Raw genomic sequence first — 25,289 nt, forward strand, 5'->3', positions numbered from 1 at the left:
TATTTTGATGCCACGGGTCTGGAAAATTCATTTTTAAAAAAAAATTAAAAGTGGTGCGGGTTTAAAATTTTTGTGCCCTTTTTTAAATTTTAAAAATTGGGAATGTCGTAGATTAAAAGATTTTTTAAACACAAACCCAAGGGAAAATAAAAAAGCTTGGGACCGGGGGGCTATTAAAAATAGGGTTTTAAAAAAACAAAAAAATGGAACTTTTTATAATAGATATTAGGTTTTAAATTTTCCCTCGTTTAAGGGTATGGAAAAATGTAAAATTTTTCCCCATTTTTTTTTAGGGGGTGGGGAAGAGGGTTTTGGGAGGTAAATTTCCCAGTGGGAGTTAAATATAACACCCCAGATAGTTGCAAGAAAAACCCCCCCCCAAATTTTTTTAATATCAAAAAAAAAATTTTTTAATTTTTTTTAACAAAAGGACAATGTTTGAAAATTTTTAAACCTTATGACGATTTATCATCTACAGAAGTTCATTTTTTAAACTTATGGCGGGGAGTCAGTCAATTTTAATACTGGAGGGAAAATTTTAAATTATAAAAAGGGGGAAAATAAACTTTTGAATTAAAAACTTTAATTAATTTCTGTTAAAATTTTTTTTTTTAAATAGAATAATTTTAAAATAATGGGAAAAATTTAAATATAAATGAAAAAGTAAGGAAAATAGAAAGAAAAAATTTAAAAAGAAAAAACCCCCACGGGTTTTTTAAATGGTTTAAATACCGGGAAAATACCCCATAGGGATTATTTAAAAGGAAAACTGTAAAAGCTAGTTCCGGTTTATTTTAAAATGGGATAATATAAAAAATTAATTTTATTGTATTTTTAATTTTTTCTTTTTTATGCAATTAAATTAAAATAAAGGGGAAAAAAAAATTACAACTAAAAAAAGAAAAATATAATTTTTAAATTACGATGTAAAAAAAACAGAAAAAAAGAATCTATTTTTTTTAATTTTGCTAATAATTTAACATGAATGATTTTATTTTTTATAATTTTTTGAACGTTTTAAAAAAATTTAATTAAAAATTTTTGGTTTATTTTTTAAGTAAAACTAAGTTTCCCAAAAAAAAATTATAAAAAAAAGAAATTTCGTTTCTCTAAACCCGGGGCTAAAATTTGGGAAGGGGAGGGCCCAAAAAAAATTAATCGAAAAAATGTCCAAAAAAAGAAACTATGGTTTTTTCTAAAAAGTGAAAAAATTTCATCGAAAAATGTCCTAAAAATAAAAACAAAGTTCTTTTTAAAGGTGAAAATTTCATCGTAAAAAAAATTTCCAAAAAAAAAAAAACTATGTTTTTTCCAAACCCTAAAAATTTCATCATAAAAGTTTTCCAAAAATAAGGGAAAATAGTTCTTTCAAATGTAAAAATTACATCTTTAAAAAATTCCAAAAATAAGAAAAATAGTTCTTTTTTAAAGGGGTGAAAGATGTATTTAAAACTTTTTTTTTTAGTATAAGCCAGGGTAGTAACCCCCTCCCGAGGGTAAAATTTTTATCATCCCTAAAATGATAATTTATGTTTTTTTTATAACCCTAACTAGAAACTTATTTTTTTCGATCTTTTAACTTTAAGTTTATGCCTACTTTTTGTTGAGTTTAAAAAAAAGTATCTTTGTAATCTTTATGAACTATTTTTCTTTTAACAACACTCTTTTAATTTCCCCTTTTCATTTTTTAAAATTAATTGAGGGTTTTGCTCACTGGGAAATTTTTTAAAAAATATAATTTAAAATTTTATCCCTAATCCAACAAAATCAACTACGGAAAAGCCGGGACTTTACTTTAAATTTTTTCCCATTTCTTTTTTTTTCTATCGAAAATAAAATTTTTAATTTCTTTCCCTAATCAAAATATTATCAATAATTTTTTTATCTATATAAAAGTCTTTATACCATCTTTAAATTTTAAAATTTTTTAAAAACAAGAGGCTGTGTCCTAAAAGGGTAACTTTGGGTGTTTTCCCATATTTTCTTTTTAAGGGAATTAAAAATGAAAAAAATACATTTAAAAATTTTTATAAGTTAGAAGGGACCTCCCACGTAAAAAAGGGGGATTAATAATAAAGTTTCTTTTTTTCATGATCCCAAAAAATTCTCGTTTAAAAATTTTTGCATAATAAATGATGGTTTGGCAACGTTTTAATAAAATATTTTGTCATGAGTTAGTTTAATATTAAAACCCCTTTCGTAAATTTTTCGTCTTACCGAATACAGAGTTGTTCATTTAACTTTAAAAAAATCCTTTTTAAATAATTTTTTTCTTCAGATTTTTCTGGGTATTTAAAATCAAAATATTTTTTTTAAAAAAAGGGGCTTTCATCAAAAGGGTTTAAAACTTTTATGATTTTGGTTTCTTTAAAAAGATTGGGGTATACAAATTCAAAAATTTTTTAAAAAAAACAAAAAATTTTTCCTTTTTTATTAAAGGGGGTTTGGGAAAGAAAATTCTTTTCATTTTTTTTTTTTTTTTTAAAATTTTTTCTTAATTAAAAACCATTTTATCTGGTTTTTTTTAATTTTTTCTTTGGGCTTAAAGGGATAATCGCCTTTTGAACAAGAATGTAATTCTTCTGGATAGTCAAGATCACAAATCAACTATAAATTAGTTTTACCTTTTTCAATTTAATTTTTTATATTTTTTTTTCGGGGGGTCCAAATTTTTAAATTCCCAGAGGGCAAAGGTCCCAAAATGGGGCCCCAAACCCTAAAGGTTTTTGGCGTCAAGGTACAAATGATTTACTTTTTTTTTTTTTGGATTTTAATCTTTCATAATTTAATTGCCTTTTTCTTTTCTGTTCGAAATATAGCTAAATTCCCCCTCTAAGACCCTTTTAATAAATTAAAAAATATCGATATCATTTTTTAAATCTAACTGAATTCCGGTCTTTTAAAGCATTGCATCCCGGCCAAACCAGGACTAAATAAAAAAAATGGCAAAGGATCTAATTTTTAAATGATAAACACAAACCCTTTTAAAATTTTTAAATACGTCTGCTAGAAAAACCTACGTCATTTTTGAAGAGATAAAGGTAATCTCCCCTTGGTTTTTTTTTTATTTTTTTTTTAGAATTTTTGCAGTTTTGGATTTATTATCAGAAAAAATTAGTTTCATTTAAAAACTAAAAAAATTTTTCCTTTTTATGGTTTAAATTTTGTTTTTTGAATTTTTTTAAAGAATCCATGTAATCATATGGAAAACCCAACCCCTTTTTTTTTTTTTAATAAGTTTAAGGGTTTAATTTTTTGGAAATTTTTTGGGATAAAAATTTAAAAACTGGGATGTTTTTTACTAAGTTATCCAATGACTTGCCCACCAAAAAATTGGAAAACTGTTTAATAAAAATTTAAAACCCAAAAACATTTAAAAGCCAAAGATTTTTCCAATTGGGTTTGGGAAAACGTTTTTTTTCTTTTTTGGAAAATTTTCCCCATTTTTAGCATTAAAAAAATGTATCATAAAAATATTAAATTAAAAAAAAACCCAAAAGGAATTTTTTTGGGTTAGTCTAAAATTTTTTTGGTTTGGGGTTGGGTTTAAAGTCTTTTTTTAACAATTTTTCAGTCAATAGACGACGGTCGTCTAAAAAATTTAAATTAAAATCTGAATTGAGCGCTTCCCCTAAATTTTTCCCGTTTTTATGCCCCAAAGGTTCTTACTGGTGTTTCATTTTTAATTATTTTTTTATTTTTTTAAAGGGAAATTTAATTCCAGTAATCAAAATGTTTTTATGTATTCTTTTTTTGAAACTCTTTTAGGGTTTTTTTTTAACAGGAAAATTTTTTAAGTAAATGACACCATCTAAAACATTTATTATACATTCTTTATATTTATTAATCCTTTTTTTGATTCTGTAAGGTTTTTGGGAAAATTTTAAAATAACCCGAAGCAGCCAATGGGCTAACTTAATCCCAAATTTTTAAAAGAGCTTTAACGACCAAACCCCAAACCCCTTCCCTTTTGAAAAACCAATTACCAATTCTATTTATTTTTTTACAAAAAAATTGACCAAAAATTTATTTTTTTTTGTTTGTGTTTAAAAAATTTTTTAAAGACTTTGAAAGGGAAAAAAAGCTGGGTTTAATTTTTGGATCAGTTTTTTTTTCCATTTTTTCAAAAGTTTATTTTTTTACTTTTAAAGTTTTTAAATTGGATTTAAGAATACCAAATGAGTGTTTATAGTTAAATATAAATTTATTCTTTGGATCTTTTCTATATTCAATTTTTTAAATTTTAAATTTTTTATAAAATTTTTTTGGGATCTCTCGATTTCCATCTAATAAATTTATTTAGATAATAAATCCCCAAGAAAAAAAAAGGGTTTTAAAAAAAAAAAATTTAAAATTTTAAAAAAAATAAAAATTTTAAAATTTTTAAATTTTTTCCCAAAACTTTTGATTTTTCCGCATTTTACTCGGGGGGTCCCCTTCCCCCAAAAAAAAAAAATTTTATTAACCCGCCTTTTTTTCCCAAAATTTTTGGGGTCTTGTAAAAGGGGTTTTATATTTTTTTTCAGAACACAATCGGGTTTCAATAAATTTTTAGGATTGTTTCATAATTATTTGGTCTGGGACAATCCCAAATAATTTCGGTATTTTTTTCTTCATTTAAAAGACAACCAATTCCCCCTTCAAATAAAATTCCTTTTTTAAAAAGATAAGGGTTTAGAATTTTTTTAATTTATCAAGGGCAATGAAATTTTTTTATTCATCGCTAACATTTGAATTTAATTTTGATTTTTTAAAAACATTTTTTCTTTTTAAGGGAAATTTTTTAAAAGAATTTTTGTCTGGGTTCATTATTTTTCCTAAAGTGGGTAGATAATTTTGGCATAATCCTTTTATCTATTTTTTTGTTTTAAACCCTCTATATAAATATTTATAGAAAAAAATCTTTAAAAAAACATTAAAGAAAAGGAAAAAAAGGTAATATTATCTTTAAATTTTTTTTAAGATTTTAAAGTTATTTTTTTTTAAAATTTTTACAAATGTTAAAAAATTTTTAAAACCTTCTTGAGACATTCTGTTTAACCATTTTTCGTGTAATTTTTAGTTTTTTTTAAATTTAAACTAAACCAACTCTGTTTTCTTTTATTCCCGTTTCTTTTTTTAAGTCTTTGAAAAAATATTTTGGGATCGGTTTTAACATAAATAAAAGATCAAATTTGGTTTTTTCCCGGATCTTAAAAACAGTTCAATTTAAAAAAATTGTTAAAGCCCCTTCGGGGTCATTTTTAATACCGTTTTCCTGATATTTTTTGTAAAAACGTTGTTGTTTTGTTAAATAACCTCGTTTTAAGAAAAAAAAACACCATCAAAAATTTTTTTTTTCAGAATTTAAAAATTTTAAATTTACGTTTAAAAATTCTAATTTAAAAAGGGGGTGAATTATTTAAGGGTTTTTGGGCAGGGAAGTTCAAAAAAGATTTATGAATTTTCCCGGTTTTGGGCAAACATTTTTCCATTTTTGAATTGGGGGTTTTGGAATTTTATTAAAATTGGGTTATTCCTTTTTTTAAAACCCAAAACTTTCTTTTTCCCGATGCCCCCTATACCTTCAACTGATATAATTTTTCTCATTTAATAAAATAATTATAGAAAAAAAAAATTTAAATTTTTAAATTAAAGTTAATATAACTCTTTTTTTTACTTTTATACCTTAAGTTTTAAAATTCCTCATATAGTTTCAAAGGGAATTGAATAGTTTTTTTTTTTCTGCATTTTTAACAGTATTTTTAAAAATAAACTTGAAAAAACTTTTTTTCTCTTTTTTTCCAGATCATTGGGGTTTCGGACAGCTAAAGTGCAATCCCCTGTTTTGTTAAATTAAATTGTTTTATTTTTTGATGATTTTGGGTTTTAAAAAAAAATTTCTTGGCCCAAATTTTAGGGTTTTTTAAAAAATAGTAATTTTTTGATGGAACCCGCACCAGCAACGCCCACAAAAATAGGGAAAACTGGGAACAAGTGCTAATGCAGTTTTAACAACCAAAGGGCCCCCTGCTGTAAAATTTTTAATCCTGTATTTACCCCTTTTCCCCAAAAATTAAAAACTTTTTTTGTAAGGGGCAGTAGTTTAGTTAAGGGGGTAATTAATTTATCTATTGTTTTTATTTCCCAAATTTGAAATTAAATTTTTTTTACTCATTTTTTAAAAATTTTCAATTTAAATTTTTTCCAATTTTTAAATAAATGGAAACCCCAAATATTTAAAATTTTTTATTGTAACCTTTCCTTTTAATAAAAAATTGTTTTTTTTTATAGTCCCCCCGTCCCAAAAATTTTTCTATTCTAAAAAAATTTTTGTTAATAGGGAAAAGTTTTGTTTGTAAAATTTAACCCTTTAAATATTTTTATTATTTTAAAACTTTAATAGAGTAGGGTTTTTGGATTTGTATTTTTAATTTTATAAAATTTTAAAAATTTCCTCTGTCCAGTTTTGGGATTCCCTTTTTTAAAAGTCTTTTTAAAATTTTTCTTAAAACAAACTCGTCAATAATTTTAAATTTTTCTTTGCTCTTTGGGCCCCTTTTAAAAAATATTAAGTTAAAAAAAAACATACCCGTTTAAGGTTTTTTCGGCTTCCCGGGTTGGGGTCATTTTTTTACTAGAATGTTTTGTTTTGTTATATTTATCCCAACCCCTTTTCCCGTAAATTATCTAAATAAGTATAATATTAAAATTTTCTTTTAAAATATTTCCCCATTAATTTTTTTAACTTTTATAAATCTTTGATTACTACACCTTTTTTTCATTTTAAAAGTATGATATTTTTTAATCTTATTTTTATTCAAAAATGATTAAAAATTTATTTAAAATTCTTTTCCTTCATTACCCATAAATTTTTTAGGAACCTTGCCCGTCTTCGGGGCCTTTTTTCCCTGAATTTCTTTTTTTAAAAATTTTTTTTTCAAATGCCCTTTATAAAAAGATTCTCCGGTTTTAAATTTTTTAATGGGAAAAACCCCAAACATATTTACTGAATATATCAATAACGGGTTTAACCCAAATACTTTACCCCTTTATTATTTTTTTTAAAAAAACTTGCATATAAATAAACCAGACCCAAATATCATCAAATCATTGACAATCACTGTCGTTTTGGAAATTTTCTTTAATTGGGGTTTTGTAAATTCCCTTTTGCTAATTTTTATCACTCCAGCAAGATTGGTTTCAGTTTTTTTCGGGGGGGGTACTCTACCCCCTTTTTCCCCTTTTTGACTTTTTTTGTTTTGTCCAAAACCAAATTTTTATTTCGTTTTAATTTTAGGTTTTTTAAAAAATGTTTTTCAATCTTTTTTCCAAATGGTTTTTTATTTTGTGTTATTTTAAATTTGGAAAAGCAATTTTTTTTTTTTTCACATATACCCTTTTTTACACCACTGGGCATAGAAAAATGTGGGGCTTACATACTGCGTCCCGGGTTTGTTGACGGGAGGTCCATTATCTAAAGGGTTTTTCCCGGCCACAAAAAGTTTATCCTGGAAGTGGTTTAAAAATTTTTTTTTTTGGTAATAAAAGGTAAAACTGTTAAGGATTTTTTAAAAATTTTTTGCGGGCTTTGGACTTTTTTCAAACTTTTATTTCATTCTTCCACCAAAAACGAACAAGTAGCCATTATCATTTTTCTCCCGTTTTTTTGTTGCAACATAATGAGGATTTATATTATCAGTAAATCTTCTTTCTTTCAAACAATATATTTTATTTTGTAAACTCATCTATATTATATGTATTTTAATTTAAATTACACACTATCAAGACAAAACAAGTATACTCTGTGGATATAATTGTTTATTTTTCATTAAAATGTTACAAGATAAAGTACCGTTGTATGATTTATTGTATAGAATACTAAAAGTTAACAATCAAAGAGTAAATGAACAAACAATTATAAATTATTTTAAACTATTATAAATGCGGAGTTTAAATATAGAATCTCTTAAATTTTCCTTCTGGATTTTTTTTTTAAATATATGTTTTCTTCATTTGGTTAAACAAAAGATTTTAATAAATTATTTATTAAAATCTTTTGTTTTTTTAATTGGTCGACTTTGGATTTTTTAGAAGAGGGTGGTTAATCAAAATTGAAAAAAAGTGTGCCAGAAGCGCCATTTCTTATACTACTAATAAAAAAAAGGAAATAGCCACTTCGTTTTTTCATAATCTGATATCAGAATTGCGTGTTAGTTGTTTTTAATTTACTAGCTTAAAGTGACTACTCAGTATGGATTATCAGTCTCAACTGGAATTTAATATTTGAGTACCATTAAAACTGGCTGTCAAAATGTCAATCCAAAACCAAGCAGAGACCAAACATTGTTTTGTGAACATTAGGCATGGGACGCGTCTAAGGTCAACTTCCGATCATATTCCAAAAAATGTTTTATGGCCAGTGCATGCAAAGAATTGTCAACGAAATTATATTTTTGACACCATTTGAGCAATTCTGTGTGGCCATTTGATACAACCAGCTTAGTAGTCGAGACTAGCCTTTATCATTATTGACAAAGCCTTTTTAGTCAGGTACCTTTTCGAACATATGCATACATATGGTATGTGTAGAAACTCGGTTTTGGGGAATTTGAACAAAGATCGTGAAAACTCACGGAAAATATTGGTTTAAAATTTTTTAATGTAGCCATCTTTTAATCCTGATAACGCGACCGAGAAAACTGAATGAATTCAGTACCGTATAAAATGAATTTGTAGGGTTTGAAATAGTTCTGAATATACATGCATAATACTAAGTAAGACATTTTTTACCGCGGTGCATTAAACTGTCACGCATCGTATCGTGCATTCAAAATTGTGCGTCGTACAATAGCATTTCAGCGTCGCGAGTGCAATAATACGAAACTATGTTTCCAAAACCAATATATACATTCTTTGGTATAAAATGATCAACTAACTTGTAACATATGTTGTTTTGATTTCCTGATCTATAATAGGCAAACCTCTTGCGGCACAGAGGAAGAGTCTCCGTCTCCTTACCAGGTGGTCATTGGTTCAAATCATTAATTAAAAGGTATGTTGATCATTTAATTAACAGCCGTTTTCATTGCTAGCGAATACTGGCTAGAACCTCACGAAATTGACTACAAGCATATAAATAATTTGCTACACTTCAGATCAAAAAGAACAAGTTTGCGATGTTTTGTTTTATTGATACGGTAGTCGAAAGATTTGAATAGATACATAAACAAGAGGGCCATGAAGGCCCTGTATTGCTCACCTGACCTAGAGATCATCAAGATTAACATTCGGACAAAATTTCATTAAGATATGGTCAAAAATGTGGCCTCTAGAGTGTTAACTAGCTTTTTCTTTGATTTGACCTGGTGACCTAGTTTTTGACCCTACACCACCCAGAATCAGACTGGACCTTCAGATAATCAAGATTAACATTCTGACCAAGTTTCATGAAGATACATCATAAATGTGGCATCTACAGTGTTAACAAGCTTTTCCTTTGATTTGACCTGGTGACCTAGTCTTTGACCCCAGATAACCCAATATCGAACTCGTTCAAGACTTTGTTGAGTGTAATATTCTGACCAAGTTTCATTAAGATTGGGCCATAATTGTGACCTCTACAGTGTTAAGTAGCTTTTCCTTTGATTTGACCTGTTGACCTTAGTTGTTGACCCAATAAGACCCAGATTCAAATTTGACCTATAGATCATCAAGATTATCTTTCTGACCAAGTTTCATGAAGATACAGTCATAAATGTGGCCTCTAGGATGTAAACAAGCCTTTCCTTTGATTTGACCTAGTGACCTAGTTTTTAACCCCATCTGACCCAGATTTGACCTTGACCTACACTTCATCAATATTAACATTCTGACTAAGTTTCGTTAAGATATGGTCATAAATGTGGCCTCTACAGTGTTAACTAGATTTTCCTTTAATTTAACCTGGTGACCTAGTTTTTGACCCTACATAAACCTGATTCAAACTGGACCTTGAAATCATCAAGATTAACATTCTGACCAAATTTCATAAAGCTACAGTCATAAATGTGGCCTCTACAGTGTTAACAAGCTTTTCCTTTGATTTGACCTGGTGACTTAATTTTGACCCCAGATGACCCAATATCAAAGTCGTCCAAGATTTTATTAAGGGTAACATTCTGACCAAGTTTCATTAAGATTGGGCCAAAATTGTGACCTCTAGTGTGTTAACAAGCTTTTCCTTTGATTTGACCTGGTGACCTAGTTTTTGACCCTAGAAAACCCAATATCAAACTCATCCAAGATTTTATTGAGGGTAAGATTCTGACCAAGTTTCATTAAGACTGGGCCAAAATTGTGACCTCTACAGTGTTAACAGTAGTAACCGACGACGGACGACGGACACGGCGATCACAAAAGCTCACCTTGAGCACTTTGTGCTCAGGTGAGCTAAAAAGGTATAAAAGGTAAAAGGATGTTTTTTGGAAAATGCGCCCACGCTGTTAAGAATGCTTGTAAGACAAAATACATGTATATCGGTAATTCATATATACAATACAATGGATATTGATAAATCTTATAACTGTCTTTTCTCGCTTATTTTAAATGTAAACAGTATTACGGCATTAGAACCGGATGCTTAATATGCCGCTGTTCAGTTTTGCATAAAAAACGTATATACAGTTTGAGAAAACCCCTATAGTAAGTTCGCAGTCCGTGGTCCGCAGTACACGTCGCAATCACAGGTGGCAGTAACGTACCTAGGATACAGTATAGGTCCATGAGCTATATGCATTTAAATTTACTACAATTATAATGTTTTCTTAGGAAAAACATGACAAAAAGCCATTTTGAAAAAAATTTTGCTCCTGTGACAATGAGCCATGAGAAAAAGTGATCAAGAACAGTTTGACATGTGCATTGCTTCCAGGTCCGTATTTTTTTTTCAAAACAATATTTCCTTATCAATGATTGGCCGCCTTTTCGGCAAAAGGTTAATCTTTCAGAAAAACCTTACGTCAAAACCCAGTTCCAAACCGTTTACGCATCACGAGCGAGCAACGGCGTACGAAACGACAGTGATTTCTCCACCCGAATAAATCCCACACATTTTTCATCACCGAAGTCTCCCCACTAAAACAAATCAAGTACACCATGTCAGTTAAAAATAGCACTATAAGCAGTCAGAATAGGCTAAATGTAAACTAACAAGACTAAAAATAAGGTTCAATTCTACTTAATTACTTACCAGTTGTTATTTATTTGAATTTGGTAAATAATCCTCGTGAGCCATCGCTGCTTGTTTATATTCGGGTACTCTTTGGATTTTATCGCTACGTTTGAAATACGTAAACTGTCTCCGCCAATGAAAACGTTCTTTACAACCACCGTCTTGTCAACGTAATCATTGCAGGCGAAGGTAATTTCCAAAAGCGAAAATGTTAAATAGCGGATTTGTAAGTAACAAAGTAGGATCGAACCTAGTTTTCGGTCTTATTAGTTTGTGTTTAGTCTGTTATGAACGGTTATAACGTTATTTTAAACTCGCACTGTGTGCTTGATGTGTTTTAGGGGGGAGACTTCGATGCGAAAAATGTGTGGGATTTATTCGGGTGGAGAAATCACTGTCGTTTCGTACGCCGTTGCTCGCTCGTGATGCGTAAACGGTTTGGAACTGTGTTTTGAAGTAAGGTTTTTATGAAAGATTAATCTTTTGTCGAAAAGGCGGCCAATCATTGATAAGGAAATATTGTTTTGAAAAAAAATACGGACCTGGAAGCAATGCACATGTCAAACTGTTCTTGATCACCTATCTCATGGCTCATTGTCACAGGAGCAAATTTTTTTTCAAAATGGATTTTTGTCATTTTTTTCCTAAGAAAACATTATAATTGTAGTAAATTTAAATGCATATAGCTCATGGACCCATACTGTATCCTAGGTATGTTACTGCCACCTGTGCTCGCAATAAGCTGAAAATCTCTATTTGGGAGCACTTGACTACTTTAAAGGAGCGCTGGAGTGTTAAAAATAGAAACACCTTTAAACAACGTCTTCACCCGCACTGCTTGATGGATCTTCATCATACTTGGTCCAGAGCATTATTATAAGGTCCTCTACTAAACCTATTCACATGAGACACTTGGTTCTCCTACCAATTTTATTCAAATGGGATCATTTGCCCCATCTAGGGGCCGTTATAGCTTAAAATAGAATTACCCTTAAGTGACTTCTTCTCATGAACCGCTAGATGGATCTTCATCCAACTTGGTTTGTAGCATCACTGCAGAGTCCTCTATCAAATTTGTCCAACTCGAGTTTATGTTTCTTTTAGGGGCTGCTAGAGTTAAAAATTAAAATAAAATGGCATCTGGCTGGATCTTCATCAAATATGGTCTGTAGGATTTTTGTAAGGTGCTCTCCCACATTTTATCAAATGGTTCTGCTTAGGCCTTTTTAGGGGACACCACAGCTAAAAATGGAAAAAATAACTGCTTATCTTTAAGTTTGTTCTGACGGTAACGCATTTTGGGCTGTCACAAAAAATAAACCTTCGAATAACTTTTATTTTAATGAACGTCTCAAAGGGTGTTCAACAATCTTGGTCAGGACTCATAATTAAGGTCAGATGGTCAAGGTCATCTGCAGGTGAGCGACTTATGAGCATTTGGACCTCTTGTAATGCATATTTTAACAAATTTAAGGGCCATAACTCTGGTCCGGTCTTTGAGACTCAAATTAAAATCTCAAGTGCACATGCTAAATAAAATCTGGTGAGGTGTAATGACTCTCGGTTAAACAATTTTTGAGATACGCAAGATAAAAATTAGGACGGACGAACGGATAGACAGACGGACAAGGGCAAATTTAAGTGTCTCTCCCCATTTATATGGCACAAAAAGTAAGAAAAGTACAGACCCTAAAATGGAGTATTGAGGAACCATTGCTTGAACTAAACTTTCATCTGACGCTTCAAAATTACTTGTAGCAACTAAACATTGAATCCTTTTATTTAAATATGAATTGAAAAGAATTAATATATATATTATGACTTGTATGATTGTATGACAGAAATTTTTCAATCAACTAGATTTACTGCCTTTTTTCTATCAAAATACATGTATACAGCACCATTATCTCTCCATTATATGTTTTTTTGGGTCAATAATTTATGAGTTTAATTAACACAGCCTGGCAGGTTTAGTTTCGTCTGAAGGCTGGAATATTTGTATTATTAGTTACCCTGCTTGTTGGTGACAGGATACGGGATATACGCTGTCGAGGAAATCCATATGGATTTACGAGACAGCGTATATCCCGTATCCGGTCACCAACAAGCAGTGTAACGATTTTATCTTGCCGACTATCCTTTACTTACATGCTATAATCAACACATTTTGTAAATTAACAAAGCTACTTACAGTGCAGACTGGAATCCTACAATCATTTGTTTGGTCATCATGTTTTGTTTACAGTTGATTTACACCAGCCATAAAATGCACAATAAACTGTGTTTTGGTTAAATCACAAAACACAAAAGCTCATTTACACAGGTTATGAACTGGTTTAGATCAGAAACACTAAAAAACTTCTTGTTCCATCCCTTCGAAAGTTACCGGATTTCACGATGTCATAAATGTCTTGATACTTCGGCTTTCATCCCGTTTCCTGTTAAATCATTTATCTTGCACGTAGATTAAATGATCCTACAACAAACTGCTGAGTAACAAATATGTCAATTCCTTTATTTCACGATGATTTAACTGTTTAACTTCCAAAACAAGATTTCAACGTCCGTGTATCCCATACAGAGTTATTCCGCTTTTACGGCTAACTTTTGCCAAACTTTATGAGGCTCAACTTAAGTAGAATGAAATCGGCAAGAAAACACTAAATTTACTCTCGGAAACGATACTATCGCTGGAGCTAATAAATAATCTGACTTGATTCAATTACGCCAGCAGTGTGGCAGCCATTTTGTTTTAATCAAAATTCATACCTGAAATATACTAGCAGGATATGGAATATATCCTGTCTCCACGTGACGTCTATTGACAAATAGAAATGCAAGAAACTTGTAGGAGGCAAGTTAACAAGTTATATTTGTTTAGAGATAAGCGCGTAAGAGTTTAGTGGCATGTCTCTTAGACATCTTTGAACAAGTAGAAATATAAATAGGTATGTAATTATGCGGATCAGCTTTATTACAATCCTTATGAATAGGGAAGACTTTGGCTGCCTTGAGGCATTTCGGAAATTCATTGCTTTGTACGGCTACATTGATAAGGTCTAAGATCTGTTATGGTTGGAGCTATGACGTGTGATGCCAATTTAAGTACTTTTGGGCTAAGATCGTCAATGTCCGTTCTGTGGCTTTTGTCGAGCCCAGATCATTGATAAGCTTAAAACTTCATTTTTCTTTACAAGTTTTGTCTACAATCTTATGTTAGAAAGAATTTTATCATCTACAAATTGCGAGAGTTTTTCACACTTTTGGATCTCAGAATGAATTTTGTTTTCTTACGTTTGAATTTATATCACTTGTCTTGCCTTGCATCCACCCACATCACTATTTTTTGGAAGGACATTATGCTTTCCTTTTCTTATAAGTGCTTTTGTTGGATTTCTCCATAATTATATTCTGACTAACTTTTAATTTTCTGACAGCAGTCTCTTTTCTTTTGTGCAAAGGTGATATCCTCGTTTGGCCAATCTGGGTTAGATTTCCTTTAAACTCTTTTATATTGAATGGATGCATGACTATCAGAAACAGTTATGAACGTTTTGTTCCATAATTCAAAATTATGAACTGGGTTATCTAGTAGTAATTCTGTCTATGATAATTCTTAAGAAAACTCATATAGCAAGTCGGATTCGCAAAAATGTTTACATGATCTATATTTAATTAAAACATGTTGTTTTCTTTTAACGTCGATATCGCTAATAGAGAGACTCAATGATATGGTTTGTGTTGTTAAAATTAACATGACTAATCACTGAGGCGGTACGAGCAGTTACCCTTGTAGGATACTTTAAAAGCTGGTGTAAGTCATGTAGCTGAAGAATGTTAGCCCATTTTTTATTATTTGAATGTCGTTTGTCTGTTGCAAGATTACTGTTCATGTTACCTATTATGTACTACTTATAGACTGATTCTATAGCTTTATCAGGGGCCTCCGTGGCCGAGTGGTTAGAGTCGTTGACTTCAAACCATTTGCCCCTCATCGATGTGGGTTCGAAACCTCATTTGGGGCGTAGAATTCTTCACGTGAGGAAGCCATCCAGCTGGCTTACGGAAGGTCGGTGGTTCTACCCAGGTGCCCGCTCGTGATGAAATAGTGCACGGAGGGGCACCTGGGGTCTTCCTCCACCATTAAAGCTGGAAAGTCGCCATATGACCTAAAATTGTGTCGGTGCGACGTTAAACCCAACAAAATAAATAAATATAGCTTTATCAATCTGTATGTTAAATAGGTAATTTGTCAGTTTAATTTAGCGGCCGGTGGTCTATACACTGTTCTAAGTAATTGTGGTTTTGAGAGTTGCAGTCTGATTTCTGTCCAAATAGATTAAATGTCTTTGTATTTTAATGTCGGACCTCCGTCTGTATTGAACATGATTAGTTCTATAAAAAATACCCTATTGTAAGTTATGTACTATTCCCAGTGTTTGTGCCTTTTCTTTCTAAGTTGTAATCATTTAAACATTGTCTACATTTTCATCTAAAACGTTTCTCGGAGCTGGAGTTGAATTATTAAGGATGCTATTTATATAATCAAGTTTTGAATTCAGACACCTAATATATATATATTATATACGTAAAATCTAATTTTGTGCTAGTACGCTGATCATTTAATCGAAAGTATTATAGATGAAATGAGTTCTGATAATCATTACCGATGTTGTAATCGTTTTTGTCCTGTTTTATTGCCAATATTCAACCTATTAGTTTAACAGACATAACTGTCACATTTGGAGCAGATATGCCCAAGGATATCACAGCTTTTAATGTAATATGCCCCCTCTCAAACATTTTATCTCAGACCCAGATTGGTCGCATTTTTAAATTGTATGTCTAAACAACTAAACTCTATGCACCTTTACCTGCAACATGAAAATATTCCACCAAAGTTGACACTGTAAGTCAAGATATAACACATAAGAAAAATCCACGCATGCGAAAAATATCCGAATTTTTTAGCTAGTATTTTGATAATTCATTTACGAAGCACTACATAAAATACTGACACGTGACTGGCAATGTTTATCTGGACTTGAGGATTAAGGAATTGGGCGTTTGATGTTTTTGTCCATATTGATTGAAACAGACTTTAGTCAAATATAAGAAGTACATTTATTACTGATGGAAATTTCAGAATACCTTAGGGCATATTACATAGCACCTTTCTTTTAACTGTGATATTCTTATTGAGAATGTGACTTACTTATATCTTAATCGTTCTCTAAAAGAAATATGTGTATTTCGCACGCTCAGAATGTATGTTACTATTTTAAGGCCGTATTTCATTGGCACGATTGGCTTAATATAAACAAGTACTGTTTTATTTAGAACTTCACTACGTTTAATAAAGCGGTATGTAACAATTAAAACAAAAGAGGAATAAAACAAATCAAAGATCGATGATAGAGGTACGGCCTTGAAATGGTAGCTGTACTGAGATAAATCTACTGTCTTAAATAATTTTTCGGTACCCAAATCTGAAACTAGTATACTAATTCAAGATAGATATTGTAGCACGTTTCTTATCTCTTATATTATAGACGTGAACTACTCAAGAATTTAACAAGCGAATCTATGTATGACCCGAGTTACCCGTCGGGATTTGACACAGGTATGTAAAACATCATTGAATAATTTTATGATTACATAATTCATATTTTAAATAATTTCTAACATATTAATTAGGGTGTTTTTCCTACTCAAGATAGTTCTGAGCATTTGAATAAACAAAAAATTCCGACGATGTACTAATCCCAATGATAACGTGATTCCCGCCGAAACGCGAGGACGAGTTTATTTCATGATAACTGATGAAAAAACAATTCATAATCCTTGCACATAACTTGACAGGTAAGTATTTATTTCATTTTAAATATACACTAAGTATATGACAACATAGCTCAGTGTGGTAAAATGCAGACCGCAATTGGATATAAACAAATCGTTTTGTGGGTTCGAATCCTCGTGAGATTTTTTTCCAGATTATTTATTTTTGTTTTTCCTATTCGTTTTCATTTTTGGTTCCGTATTTTTGTTTCTTTCTTTGATGGTTTGTATGTGTATATGTGTCTTTATATAACACAATAGTATTGATTTATTATTTGCATGGCCTAAGTGCATGCATTTAATCAATATCATCTTTTATATATAATAAACTATTCTGATCTGCCATATCGGCTTTAGATACCTCTCTGTCGTGTTGTCACATAGATTATGAAGGAATCTTAATTTTTATGTAAAAGTAAAATAAAAATTAAATGTCGATGCTGGGTTTTGAACCCACACGGCAAAAGATCTGTTGAACACGGACCGTATGCTTTACCAGTGAGCTAATTTGTAATTGGTATACAATCTAGAAATATTTAGATTGTAACTTGGTAGAAAAATGTTGAACTCCCTGTGCTCCATTTTAATTTATGTATAGTCATGTTTGTAAATATCAAGTTATCGTTGGGGCATTGTAGAACTTAATTAAGCCCCGATTTTTCAAAACTTCTGAATATACTAATACTATAAGACAATTCGGCAAATAAAACAGAAAGGGTCAAGTGCTTGATATTTTGCTAGAAAGAAATGAAAAGTTAGAACCTCAACCTACTTTTCATTATGGGTCCATTGAAAAATCACAACTTTGATAAGGCTTTCGCAAATATTTTTTGTCTACATTGTAGATTTTAATGATACTTCTCACAGTCGTAGGTGAACATATGGCCTGTGATATGGTGAAATAAAATGCATAGGTCCTTATGATTTTTTTTCAATATATGATAAAAGAGATATGCACATTACATTCTACACATCAAGACATTATTTCGGAATTATTTAGCGTGTCAAACGTTTAAATGTAATATCATACCTTAAGAAAGACAGTAATGTTGCCGTAACCGTTACTCGCTGGTTTTCATAAATTATTTTAATATGCTTGTCTATGTTAAAACACTCTTACGCTAGAATGACGTCACGTTAACGTGCGGTGACGTCAAAGTTTTTTTTTCGGGCCAAGAAAGGGCGCTTCTATATTTTATCTAGTGTTTGAGATTATTTTTTTTTTTTTTTGGATTTAACGTCGCACCGACACATGATAGGTCATATGGCGACTTTCCAGCTTTTAATGGTGGAGGAAGACACCAGGTGTCCTTCCGTGCATTATTTCATCACGAGCGGGCACCAGCTGGATGGCTTCCTCACATGAAGAATTCAACGCCCGAGCGAGGCTAGAACCCACATCGATGAATGGCAAGTGATTTGAAGTCAGCGATCTTAACCACTCGGCCACGGAGGCCCCGTGTTTGAGATTAAGGGCATATGAGAATCGAAATAATTCATAGCACAAACGTGCCTTAATGCTATTTATACACTCGGGCTGCTCCCTCGTGAAATTATTACGCCGACGTATAACCACCCATCGTGCATAAATAGTGTTAAAGCACTCTTTTGCTATAAATTATTTCTTAAATAAAACGGTTTTCATTCTCGGTTTATTTTACGTTTTCCGGATAATTTAAATCACGTTACGCCATTACTACCGGTTTATCAAACGTGCAGATCTACTTATATCATGTGTTGAACATAGACATGCCACATAGCACAAACCGTGGATATTCGATTAATATAAGGACTCATTAAAACATGAAGAATATGATAATAGATAGCAGTTTATTCGACCAATGATGATAGTTCTGAGAGGTTGTACTGTAGTAGATTCCTGGATTTCCCGACGATGGAGGGCCTACTGGTCATACAGTCCAAAGTCCCCCATATTGAACGAAGCGGTTATCTACTGCTTGCATTAACTTTGAAAGTAAAAACTTAACTATGGTACTACCGTTAATTAAAAATGTATCAACCATAACAGTTCGGTAGTTTTTGATTTACGTTTAACATTTTAAACAGCATTTAAGACACAAAACTAGAATGTATCTGTAGGACACAGGGTGTGCACCACACCCCCCCCCCCCCCCACCCCTGGTACATTTGTCACAAATAAGGGGCAGTAATTCAAATGTTTGCAGTTTTGGTAAAGCCTCAACAAACGTTTTATGAAAAGGATTCATTATTATAGGCCATATACTTTTTGAGCTATGAGCATCACAAACAAAAAGTCCACTATTTTCTCTATATCAAGGGCCATAACTCTGTTATAATCTATATCAAATAATTTTTGAGCTAGGCGTGCCACATGGTGAAATTGAAAATTTGTAATTCAAATTAGAGTTTTATGAATAAGTAATAGTTATAGTATATGTGAGAGTGTGTGACCAGGATATATCAGAGCTAGGGGTACATCGAGGGTATTTTTCTCTGTACATATCGTCGAGGCCGGTAGGCCGAGACAGATATGTGAAGAGAAAAATAACGAGATGTACCCCTAGCTCTGATATATCCTGGTAACACACGAGCACTACATATTATAACTGTTTTATCGCATAGTTTATCATTAAAATTTATATATTATTTTCATTCAAATTTGTTTATTATTATTTTTACTATTTTGATTCCCTTTCTGCGCCTCGCTGACTGAAACACTAAAACTTCTGTTTTAGAAAATGTGTTCCCCAGATAAAAGTACCCAACAAATTTCTGCATTGGTTTTAAATATTTGCATTTCATTGGCCAGACATATTGTAAAACTTGTTGTTTTGTTTGTAAAAAAAATCAAAGAAAAAGAAACATTTGAGAAATCTCAGAATTTCATATATTTCATGTATTTCTGAATTTGGCAATAACTATCAAGTTTTTGAAATATTCTAGTTTATTTATTCTTTTACTTTATAAATGTAGGTGTTTGTGACAATTCTTTCTCTGTGAACTGTAAATTGGAGCTAAAATCATCTTTTCTTTGAAAGGAAAAAATTATACTCCCTTGACAGGACCTCACTAGAGAAAAAGTGTTCCGATATATATCGGAACAGTTTTACTGTGCTGATATATATCGGAACACTTTTTTTCTTATGAAACTCCATAGAGATTTCCGTGTTGATATATATCGCAACAGTTTTGTAAGATATCAGCACAGTTTTGTAGTAATAATGTGTGTTACTATGTATAACATGCTGCAAAGATCAAAGGAAAATTGCAGCACTATGCGATAAATAATACTTACCTGTCATTACAGTGTGGATTCTCTTTCCTTGATCCGCATATTAAACTTTCAATATACCGGAAGTGAATTTTTTACCCCAACACCGGCTCGTCGCTTCCTACTAGAATCGCCGCATGCTTCAGTTTTCTTTTCTGGCGAAAGTGTTCGCCTCAGGAAGACTGTTTAAAAGACATGATGGGAAGGGGGTGGGTACCTGTAATGACAGGTAAGTATTATTTATTCATAAAACTCTAATTTGAAATACAAATTTTCCAATTTTATTTTATAAATAAACTTACCTGTCATTACAGTGCGGATTATTCTCAGATTCCACAGCAGTATTCTTGGTGATGGAAGTCTCTTTTAAACCAATCATATCCATACCCAGGAATAGTCATTCTCCTGTTTACTGTTTTATAAATTCACTGTTTGTAACTCATACCTCACAGAAGAAAGTTCTATGAATTTACTGTACACTGTTTGTAACCTACAGTTACAATATCATAAAAGATGCACATATTGCATCCACTAAGACAGCATCTTTTTAATATACATAGCCTAACTGGCATTTCCACAGTAATCTTTTACAATATAACATCGATCCGCAAGAAAAGAGATACAGTATGAAACACAGTTCACCTCGATAAAACTACAGTATTTACAGAAAAAGGATATCTTCCTACAAATTCATAAACTCTGTATTCAACTTTTTCAAACAGTAACGAGTAAATGTGGTCACCCTTGACCAATCAGCAGATTCCATGGCCTGTTGCAGCGATGCCCCTTTGAAAAGAGCCCACGATGGGCCAATACTTCTAGTTGAATGTCCTCTTATTTTACCTGAAGACTTGTGTTCTAACTTATAGCAAAATCTTATTAACTCTACCAACCATCTGGATATGGTTTGAGATGAAACAGGCTTGTGAGGCTTTTTCCGTGTTAAGAACAATTTCACAATATCGTCATCTGTATCTGCTTGTCTGAAAGGTTCTGTTTCTTTAGATATTAGAGAGTTTGAGATTTCAACCTTCGCCTTCCCCTTCAACGTCTCTTATATATATTTGGGGTAAAACGTCACCAATATGCGTGTATTTTATTTATATCAAACGTTGCTACTAAAGTTTTCCATGTAATTTCAAGTAAGCCTAAAACTTCGTTTTATTACTTTGGGAAATAAAAAGCTTAGCTTCAGGATTTCTGCTTATTAAGTTATTCGATTATCCATATGTATAATTGGACTAAATTTGATGCGAAACACTATCAATAAGTATAAGAATATTGAAGTTTTGATTGGCTAATAATTTTAACTAAATACATTGAATTGAACCTGAAAGTATGAAGTTATCAACTTTGAGATTTTGTTCAAACTTAACTTCTACGGCATATTTGTGTCCTCAGGCGGTATTGATTATTCCAGATGGGCCTTTTTGTCGTAAGAAGTGAAGTTTTGAACGTCCGAAGATGTGTTATCACGAAAGTCAAAACTTCAGTCTTTGTACATCTACTCTGTCCACATACACGGCATCACAGACTGAAATCTGGATGGAGGCACATGGCATGACAGTCATTTTACTTGAAAAATGAATGATAACGCGCGATTATCATTTGGTGGAACATTTTATTTTAACTTCCAAATAGAATCAATCCGTTTCTGCCGGACACTTAATAAGACAATTGCGTTTTAATTATAAACATAAAATGGTACTAGTAAGACGGATTTTTTTTTGAAGTATCAGACAATTTTAGATCTATGATATCATGATGCGAGAGGTTTCCTGTTAGCCGTATGGGATAGCTCCATTTTTTACATGCACGGAGCCAGAACATGGCAGAAGGGCATTTGGGTCAATCCCCCTTTGATTCTTACATTTTACAAAGAAATCGGTCTTGAAACTCGATGTGACTACCCCCCTCTTAAAGTTGGTGTCCCTCTAACCAAAATTCCTTCATCTGCACATGCTTTACTTATGAAATAGTATATTCAAACAAATACGTGTATATGCCCACATCTTATTTTGTGCGACAATTTTCGTCTCCACCTAACAGTTCTTGACTGTTCGATGTAAAAAGTACCAGTTCAATGTAAAAAAAAACTTTAAGAAAAACTATGAAATACTAGTCAACAGCCTTTTGTGTTTGCTTTATCTCATATATTTAACTTCAAAGTATATCGAGAAATGCATTTATTGTAGTTGATGTCTCATGTTTTTGTTTAAGAAATATTAACTGTAATATCTTTCAAGAACACCACCAACAATAGAATACGTTCATATGATTATCATTTTTATTTCCTCTCATGTATGATTTACAATCATGCATTGTATACTGACATCATTTTATATAAAATGTTGTGTTGTTTTTTTTTTTGTTGTTTTTATTTTATTTTATTTTATTTTTGTAATCGCACTTATATCCATGCGATGATTATGTTAATTGAAATGTTTTTATTTAATTTTCATTTCTAAAACCTCTTGTAAAAGTCCTGCACTTTCGGACACTGATTGATATCAAAATGCACGAGAAAAACGCTCATAATTACAGATAAATTGAATGGGCGGATTAAAAGAAGTAAGGTTCATTCTAAAGTTTGAAATCTCAAGGAATTTTAATCGAACTTCAACTTCATACGTTAACTTCGCAAGAGACGTTGAAGGGGAAGGCGAAGGTTGAAATCTCAAATTCTCTATTAAGTCAAAGAACGCTTGGGGTCTAAAACTTGTTTTCTGGTAAAGCTGGCACAAAAATATTTTTACCAAGATGATTAGGTCTGTCTTGTTTTGATAAACCAATTCTTACAAACGTCACACATTGCTTCTGAACATTGACTGATCCTTCACCCAACTGTTAAGACTGAAGGTCACTGCAACGTCTGAATGTAGTGATCGCCAGTAAGAAGCACGTTTACTTCAAAGACGCATCCTGCAACGGCTCAAATGGTGCTTTCTTCAAACATCCCAAAACGAGATGATCCCATTCCGGTACCAACCGTTTAATCGGTGGTCGTTCATTAAATACAGCTCTTAGCAACCGAATAATGAAAGGATGTTGACCTATGGAAATTTTTTTCAACCTGGTCTAATACTGACGATAGCATTGATCTGTAACCATTGATAGTCCTGTATTTAAGCCCTTTATCAAACAGGTAGGTCAGAAAATCGGCGCAATTTGCTAGAGTAGCAAAATAGGGATCAATATCCCTTTCACTACACCAGCTAACAAATTGTCTGAATTTGCTTCTATAATCTTTTTGTGTGCCAGTAATTTTCTTGTTTTTTTTTTTCCTTCAGAACACCCTTTTGATGAGAAACATTGGTCGATAACAACCATGCAGTCAGATGATGTGTTTCCGGATGTGGATGGGATATATTTCCCTTGCACTGCGTTAACAGATCCTGACTGCATGGGAGTTTTCGTAGACAAGCTATTAGCAGATTCAAAAACTGAGTGTACCAGTGTTGTCTTGGCCACTGTGGAGCTATTAGTATCAGTGTACATTGTGACTGTTGTAATGGCTCAACACTCGGAGAATTTATTGCAGAGGAGGAAACGCATAAACAAACATGTTTTGCCATGCAATTGACAGGACATCCAAAGCATAAGCTTGTGGATGAGTGATCCATGAACAAAACAGTGGAGTTTTCTTGTTCTGAAAAGTTGCAAAGAGGTTCAAAGTTGGTTGGCCCCAGATGCTGAATATCTTCCATTCCACTGTATTGTTCAAAGACCACTCTGTGTCTCTCACTTGTTCCCTGCTTAATAAATCTGCCAGTACATTCTTCACCCCCTTGATGTGTACTGATTTTAACTTCATTTTGTTGTTTAGAGCTATATGCCACAGATCCATTGTCAGATTGCACAAATGTATAGACCGTGTCCCACCCTGGTGGTTTATGTACTGGCATACAGTTGTGTTGTCTGACCTGATCAGGACATTGTGACCTTTCAAATGAGATAGAAAATGCTGTATACTCATAATCACAGCCAATTGATGTGCATCAATTTCTGCATTTTGCTCCACTGACCTTGACATGTAAGGTTGTTCGTGTGACCGCCCCTGTCCCATTTTCCACTGGCATCTGTGGTTACTGTAATCAAGTACTGATCTTTCTTTAATGATCTGTCCTTGGCAATGTTCTGATCCAGTAACCACCAACTCAGACTTGAGATCAACTGTGGAGTAAGTGGAATTTCTACAGACAGATTCATTCTTGACGGACTCCAATTTTGTAGCAAATGAAGCTGAATTGGTCTCATGATCAACCTGGCATTTGGAATCAGTTCTATTTGTCTTTGTTTTTTTTCTAGACACGATGCTATCATTCCTAAAAGAATCATGTAATGTCAGGCAGTGATATGACCCTGAATGATATTCGTCACTGCTGACTTTATATTTACTAATCTTTCTGCGGTTGGATACACCAAGCCGTTTGCTAAATTGAACAGACCCCCTACATAAACTATTGTCTGAACTGGAATAAGCTGAGATTTTGACTTGTTCACTATGAATCCAAGTTGGTAAAGGAGACTGAGTATAGTTGTTCTGTTTCTAAAATCATATTCTTTGAACTGTTTGCTGCTAGCCAATCGTCTAGGTAGCATGCAAGTCGGATATTTTGTTTTCTTAGATAAGCAAGTGTCACCGATATAATTTTTATAAAAACTCTCGGTGCACTGGTGGGACCAAAGCAGAGTGCCCGAAACTGGTATACCACTCCCTCCCTGAAACTGAAAACGGAGGTACTGACGAATACCCTTGAATTTTTTTATATGGAAGTAGGCATCTTTTAGATCTATTGTTATAGCCCAATCTCCTTTCCCTACTAGATTCAGTACCTTTGATAATGTGTCCATTTTGAATTTCTTTTGAAGAGATACTCGTTGAGGGGTTTCAGATTTATGACTGGTCTCATTTCTCCGATCTTTTTTGGAACAAGGAATAACGTACTGTAGAAACTTGAATGAATGTTTTTCGGATCCACTATTTCTACAGCTCTTTTTTCTAAA

General features: G+C 32.1%; 1 long non-coding RNA gene across 1 annotated transcript in view; it reads left to right on the forward strand.

Moving 5' to 3' along the window:
• Positions 1-25,289, forward strand: part of LOC128552303 (uncharacterized) — a 57,153-nt gene that overhangs the window by 20,896 nt on the left and 10,968 nt on the right. The window contains exon 2 of the long non-coding RNA XR_008369033.1: positions 16,744-16,814. This is a non-coding gene — a long non-coding RNA (uncharacterized LOC128552303). The remainder of the gene's footprint in view (positions 1-16,743; positions 16,815-25,289) is intronic.

Source organism: Mercenaria mercenaria, unplaced genomic scaffold (genome assembly GCF_021730395.1).
Source record: "Mercenaria mercenaria strain notata unplaced genomic scaffold, MADL_Memer_1 contig_2255, whole genome shotgun sequence".
Lineage (NCBI taxonomy): Eukaryota > Metazoa > Mollusca > Bivalvia > Venerida > Veneridae > Mercenaria > Mercenaria mercenaria.